We start from the raw sequence: 6,983 nt of genomic DNA, 5'->3' as shown, positions 1-6,983 counted from the left end.
TCACCACGCAGAGTCAGTTCTCCTTCCATCACCATGTATTGGATCCCCTTTACCCTCATCTCCCACCCCCCACCCCCCTTACCCTCTGGGAACCACTAAACTATTGTCTGTGTCGATGAGTTTTTGTTTCTTCATGTGTTTGGCTTGTTCTTTTGCTGTTTTCAGTTTTATATCCCACATATCAGTGAAATCATATGGTTCTCGACTTTTTCTGTCTGACTTCCCATTCTGTATTCCCAGTCTGCATTCCCACTAACAGTTATGAGGGTTCCTTTATCTCCACAGCCCCTCCAACACTTGTTATTGTCTTGTTGATGACATTCTAACTGGTGTGGGGTGATATCTCACTGTGGTTTTTATTTGCATTTCTCTGATGATTAGTGATGTTGAGCATTTCTTCGTATGTCTATTGGCCATTTGTATGTTTTCTTTGGAGAACTGTCTATTCAGGTCCTCTGCCCATTTTTTAATTAGATTGTTTGGTTTTTTGTTGTTGAGTTGTATGAGTTCCGTACATATTTTGGATATTAGCCCCTTATCGGAGGCATTGTTTGCAAAAATCTTTTCCCATTCGACTGGTTGCCTCTTTATTTTGTAGGTGGTTTATTTTGCTGTGAAGAAGCTTTTTTAGTTTGATATAGTCCCATTCATTTATTTTAGCTTTTACTTCAGGGAGGAATTTTACGGATTTCCACTTGTTTTTCCCAAACATTTTGGTTCTTTCTCCATAAGTCAGGTAACCAATGTGAGAATTCTGCCAAATTATAAGTATATGTATCCTTATTCTGTAAAGAGGCACTGGGGAATTTACAAGAGTACACTGATGTACCACTGGATTCACAGTGAGGCAGACTTGGGCCAGGGCTCCATGGATGACCTGACCTCCATATTTCTCTCCCTAACAGGAGTGCCATAGGGCATTTTTCAGTCTCCTGGGATTACGGTAATCTCAGACCCTCAGATGAGGACTTGAGTAAGTGGTTTATGTGGGAGTGAAAGAAACACTAAAGTGGAGGAAGTGGTGCAGGCAAAGGCAGGCATGTATCTTTTATTAAAAGATACACTATTAAACTAGCTAATCCCATAGGGGAAACTTAGGGTGCAAATATGGTGTAAAGCACATGCTCCAGAATTATCCCACCAAAGGGTGGGGAACCATTAAGAATTATACACCTATAATGGCCAGTCATTAGTTAAAGACAGCTTTCAGGGATTTTAAATTCCTGAGCATTTTTAGCACTACCACATGAACAGCTAGAGCAGCCTTCCAGAAAAATCCATCGGGCACAGACATGCAGATCTAATAAAAGCTCTACAACACAGCTCCAAAATCTGAGGAAACTTGCAGAGATTTCCACATTTTTCCGGGTAATGGAGAATTCAATACACACCAAACCATAAATCTTAAAATCAGCTAGAGAAAAGAGACACATCACCCTTAAAGGAACAACAACACTGATAGTTAACACTTGAACAGAAACTATGAAAGCCAGAAATCAATGGAATGGCATCATCAAAGTGCTGAAAGAAAAGTATTTCAACCTAGATACCTATACCTAGGAGCAAACATCCTTCAAAACTGAAGTGAAACGAAAAGAGTTCCAGATAAACAAAACAGAGAATTTGTCACCAGCAGATAAAATATTTTTAAGTGCTAACAGTACTACAAAATATTAGTAAGATGTTAAATATAATCTAAAACATATAGGTATTTAATTGAATATAAAAGTACTAAATACTTCTTAAAAGAAAGCTTATGAGACTGGCTAAAATATAACAAAGCCTAACAATATATGCCTTCAATATAAGGACAAAGAAGGATTCACAGGAAAAGAATAAAAAAATGACATATAATACAAACATTGCCACAAACTGTATATATAGCTATGTCAATAGGGGGAAAAGTAGATTCCAAGGCAAGAAGATTATTAGAGGAAAAAATAAAATATTTCATTGTGGTTAAATAATCCATCCACCAGAAAAATTTATGCAAAGCATAAACTAGTACATGAAATATAGATGCAAATAGATTTTAACATGTTGTTCTCAGTCACTAATAAAATAAGTCAATAGTATCAGTAAGGACAGAGAAGTTTTGAAGAATAAAATTTTAAATTTTTTATCACAGCAACATACCTGGGATGCCAAAAAAATGTATGTAAGTGGACATTTTGGTCGACGTTGCTCAAGTTGATGGTAGCTACTTTGAGCACCTGTTGTAATTGCAGAAGTCAAGCATAACTTGTATTCACCTTTTGTTATCAGTATATATTGAATATCAAAATTTTAATACAGTTTTCCTTTCTTAAAATGTGTATACATGTTTTTGGCACTCTCTGTATATAACACCATCCTCAACAACTGGAGAATACACATATTTCCTAAGATGATGTGGAACATTTTAAAAATTGATAATATACTAAGCCATTAAGCAAGGCTCAACAAATTTACAAGGACTGAAATCACTTCATATGTATTTCTAACCAAGTGGAATTAAATTAGAAGCCAACAGCAAAAATATAACTAGAAAATCTCCCAATATTTAAGTTAAAGTTAATATTGCAATGTAATTTTTTAATCAGTTGAGTGTAAATAGGTTAAACATAAATCATATCCAGTCTGCAGGGAAACATTTAAAGATTCTAGGATGGAAATTTATAACCTTGAAGGCATATTTAGAAAAAAAATTAATGCTGATACTCCATGATCTAAGTATCCATCTGAGTAAGTTATCCAGTGAAAGTAAAAGGAAGAGAATAGTAAAAACAAGATAAAAAACTAATGAAATACAAAGAAAAGCACATATTAGAAAATATTTTTTAACTAATGAGCTTGAAAAATAATAGTTTTTTTAAAAAATTAATATAAGACCCAGTCTTTTATTATATTATATAAGACCCAGTATTATATTATATTATATTATATTATATTATATTATATTATTATTATTATTTATTATATCATATTATACCCGGTCTTACCGGGTCTTAATTTTTGCTCCAAAAGACGCACTAGAGTTGATTGTCTGGCTAGGTCTTATTTTCGGGGAAACATAGTAGGAAGACTTCCTCCCCCGCCCGAAGTTATTTATTTATTTATTTATTTATTTTAAAGTTTATGGGGGTGACAATGGTTAGTAAAGTTACATGGGTTTCAAGTGTACAATTCTGTAATATATCATCTATACATCACATTGTGAGTTCACCACCCAGAGTCAGTTCTCCTTCCATTACCATATATGTGAAAGGAGAGATTAGCATTCCCCTTGACAAGGATGGAAAACGCCCTCAGCCCTAACAATATGCATAAGGTTAAGGCATTGCCACTTACTTTATTTTAACTTTTTAATTTAAATTTTCATTTGTTTATATTGAGGTACTTGTTTTCTTGTATTATAAAGGAATTTTAGCATTTATTTTGTAACATATTATGGTACAAGAAATGTATGTAACAAATAATTACAAAACACAAGAACAGATAAAACGTACAAGAAATTTTATGTACTGGTAACAAATTTACGATACTTACACATCATAAAAGCCAAGAACTCCATCGTTGTAAGTTCAACAAAACCGATTATCAGTATTCCAGGGAATTATTTTGCATACGGATATCATTCTTGATTTCTAGAGTTACACTTTTAACTCATAAGCATAAATAAAAGAATTAAAAACATTTATATAGATACGGAATTAATACTACCCATGTATAATGCACATCCTTATTTTTCCCTCACAACTTTGGGCAAAAAAAAAAGTGTGCATTATACACAGCAAAATACGGCCTTTCTAATGCAACCAAGTGGAAAAACAGCACACACATAACTTTGGATAGAAGAAATCAGACACAAAATAATACATACTCTATTCTTCCATTCAGGCAAAACTAATCTGGCTTTCTTTGGAGGAGGTAGACAGTAGGTGGAGGGGACACAGAAGAACATTTGTGAAAACTGCAAGCTCTATACTTATGATTTGTGCACTTTTCTGTATGTACTTTATAATTTGATAAAAATGACTTTAAAGAAACAGATTAAAATAATGGGAATTATAACGTTAAAGGTAAGATACAATGTCAAAATGAATCGCAAAAGAAAACAGACGATAATTAGTGTTAGGACTTTGTACTAGAAAGTAAATCTAGTTTCTTGACTCATTCTTTACCTAAATAAAGTTTAGAAAATTCTTTGGAAGATCAAATTATTACCATAAAATGAAATGTTATATATTAAATGCAAAAGGAATAAATTGGGGTATTAATTCGATACATCCACAGGGTATTCTGGATTAAATGAGAAAATCTCAATTATAGAATTTTACTATGAAAAATGGAAAGTTTGCATGCTTGATGGACTGTGTATTTGCATTAATGAACTTAAGACTGGTTTGGCTTATCACCAATTGAAGTACCAGCAACTCCTCAAATAATTTTAACCCCAATTAAATGTCTTATCTTTTCCCCAAAGCTGCTTATGCTTCTCTGTTTCTAGTTGCTATAAATGACAGCCTAGTCTCTTAATCATTTACATTTAAAACCTCAGTACTATCCTTGACACTGCCTTCTTTCTTCTATTGATCCTTTAGCCTTATTAACTTTCACATCTATCACAACCTTTACATTCCAGTGACCAACCTCTCATCCAAGTCCACAATTACTCTATCCGAAAATATTGCAAGTAGTCTTTTCACTTCTAGCCTCTTGATGTCAGTCAGCGCTATGCAAACTAGTAGTCTTGCATAATAGTCCTTTTTGTGACAGCACTAATCATGCTATTCTTCATTTCAAAAACCTCCACTGAGTTCCTGTTATCTAGAGAATAAACCCCAGTATCTTAGTTTGACTTCCAAGGCCATCCAAATTCTAGCCTCAAAATGATTTCCAACAAGCATGTTATATTCCAGTAATGTAGCAGTAATGACATTCACTCACTTTTCTGCCTGTTTCTTTGATTGTACTACTCTCATTGTCGAGAATGATTTTTTTTTCGATTTTTCTAAATTCTAAATCCTCCATAACCTTTAAAACTCAATTTGTCATGAAGGGTTTTGCTACTGAGTGAGGTCATGAAAACTCTACAGTAAGAACTTAAGTGGTTTTTAAAATTCATCAGGTTTAGAATCACCTGAGGAGTTTTTAAAATTAACCAATACTGGGGTCATATCTGCAGACTCTAATAGAGCACAGCTAGAGTTACTAAAGTCTATGAATCTTAAAAGAAAGCCTTTCGAGTGTTGCTGTGGCCACCAGCTCAACATCAGTCCATATTAGTTTTGAGGGACCTGATGGACTAAAATCTGTGGGCACAGAGGATGGCGGGACTAAGCAGACAACTAAGGTTACAGCATATCAGACTTCCTACATAGAGAGACAACCATAATTATAACATGAAGACTGAAGTAAAAGCAAACTTTCTGCAGTCCATTTCTGATGATGGTGAAAGCTCTTACCAAACTGACTAACCTATATATAACATTTATAAACACTAGAAAAATTACTACAAAATAAATCATAAAAGCAGTACAGTGAAGAAAATGGAGCAGCTTCTGGAGAAGAGGCAACATTAAGAAGAAGGGAAGGGCAGAGTTCCAAAAATACCATAGGAAAACAATCAACATATAAAAATTGCAGAGAAAATATCGAAAGCAGTCAGAAAAAAAGCAAACATGCAAAAGCAAAACATATTTTACATACAGGAAACAGCGATCTGAATACCACTGACATCCCCCTCAGGAACAAGTGAAGGCAAAGAAAAGTTAGAATATCTTTAAGGTGCTGAAACAAACCAAACACTAACAAAAAACTATCAACAAAGAATTCTATATCTCACAAAATTTTTGTCATGAATGTAGGCCTCCAGTTTCTGCTTAAGATGTAGAAAACTGGTAAGAGTGTCACTCCCACCCTAATGACAAGGAAAAGCAGGGTAACGTACAAAATTATAATGTTCCTTGGACACATCAAAAAGCTGAGATAATACAACAACCAACTATTCTGATATCAAAGGAAAGACAGGGCGGGGGCATTGTCTTAACAGCTGCAGCAGGAGGAGAACGAGATCTTCACACAAGAGGATAAAAAGAACTCGGCTAACGTTGTAGTGAATTGTGAAACTCCCAGTGTGAGCGAGTGTAACAGAATAGAAACCCCAAGAGTCGCAGACACTGGGCACTTTGCACTCACTACAGACTCTTCTCCATGGACTCTCCAGGTGCATAAGAAATCTAGAGGATAAAAAGTGGCAGCAGGAGGAAGACTGGGGAGAGCCTCCCTCATTGTTGTAGGCCACAAGGAGGGTAGCAGCAGCCTCTGGAGAAAAACACAAAGTACCACCTGGTGCCTTCTCCTCTAAGTAAAGAAAGCGTTAAGGCACTAGAAAAAGGGCAAGATATCCTAGGCCTGAGGGCAGAGTAGAAGACCCACTGTGGCTGGGGAAAGTGGAGGAAGGGAAAGTAAAAACATCCCATTCCCTTGAGAAAGGGGCAGGAAACCATCCCGGACTGAGTCCATTAGATGTTTCCTGATACAGGGGGCAGAGGCAAGATCGTTGAGAGAACCCCACCCCTGAAAACCAGGGACACAGGCTCTGCCTAAAACTTAGACTGGACCAGGAAAACAGAGACACCCTTGTCTCTCAAAACAGGCTAGCATGCACAAGAAACAATCGAAAGCAATTTGCCACTTAGAGAAAAGCAAAAACATGGACATAGACCCTCTCTGAGGTCATCTGGTATATCTATATAACACTTTGAAGTGGTGTGATACTCACGATTTAGATAACTAATTAGATGACAAAATAAGAATAATGCATGTCACACTATTTCAGATACAGAGAAGGACAGAGATAGATGACAGATAGATGATTGATAGATAGATAGATAGATAGATAGATAGATAGATAGATAGATAGATAGATAATTTGTACCATAGACAATATCTTAGAAACAAATACAAGAAGTATAGTCAATACTACACAGAGTGAACTT

The 6,983-nt window shown here is 35.3% G+C and overlaps 1 pseudogene; it reads left to right on the top strand.

The window, feature by feature from the left end:
* Positions 1-3,233: 3,233 nt before the first annotated feature.
* LOC117035691 (uncharacterized) lies at positions 3,234-3,352 on the top strand (annotated as a pseudogene).
* The last annotated feature ends 3,631 nt before the right edge of the window (positions 3,353-6,983 follow it).

Source organism: Rhinolophus ferrumequinum, chromosome 15, assembly GCF_004115265.2.
Source record: "Rhinolophus ferrumequinum isolate MPI-CBG mRhiFer1 chromosome 15, mRhiFer1_v1.p, whole genome shotgun sequence".
NCBI lineage: Eukaryota > Metazoa > Chordata > Mammalia > Chiroptera > Rhinolophidae > Rhinolophus > Rhinolophus ferrumequinum.
This window is presented reverse-complemented; position numbering and strand designations above follow the sequence as displayed.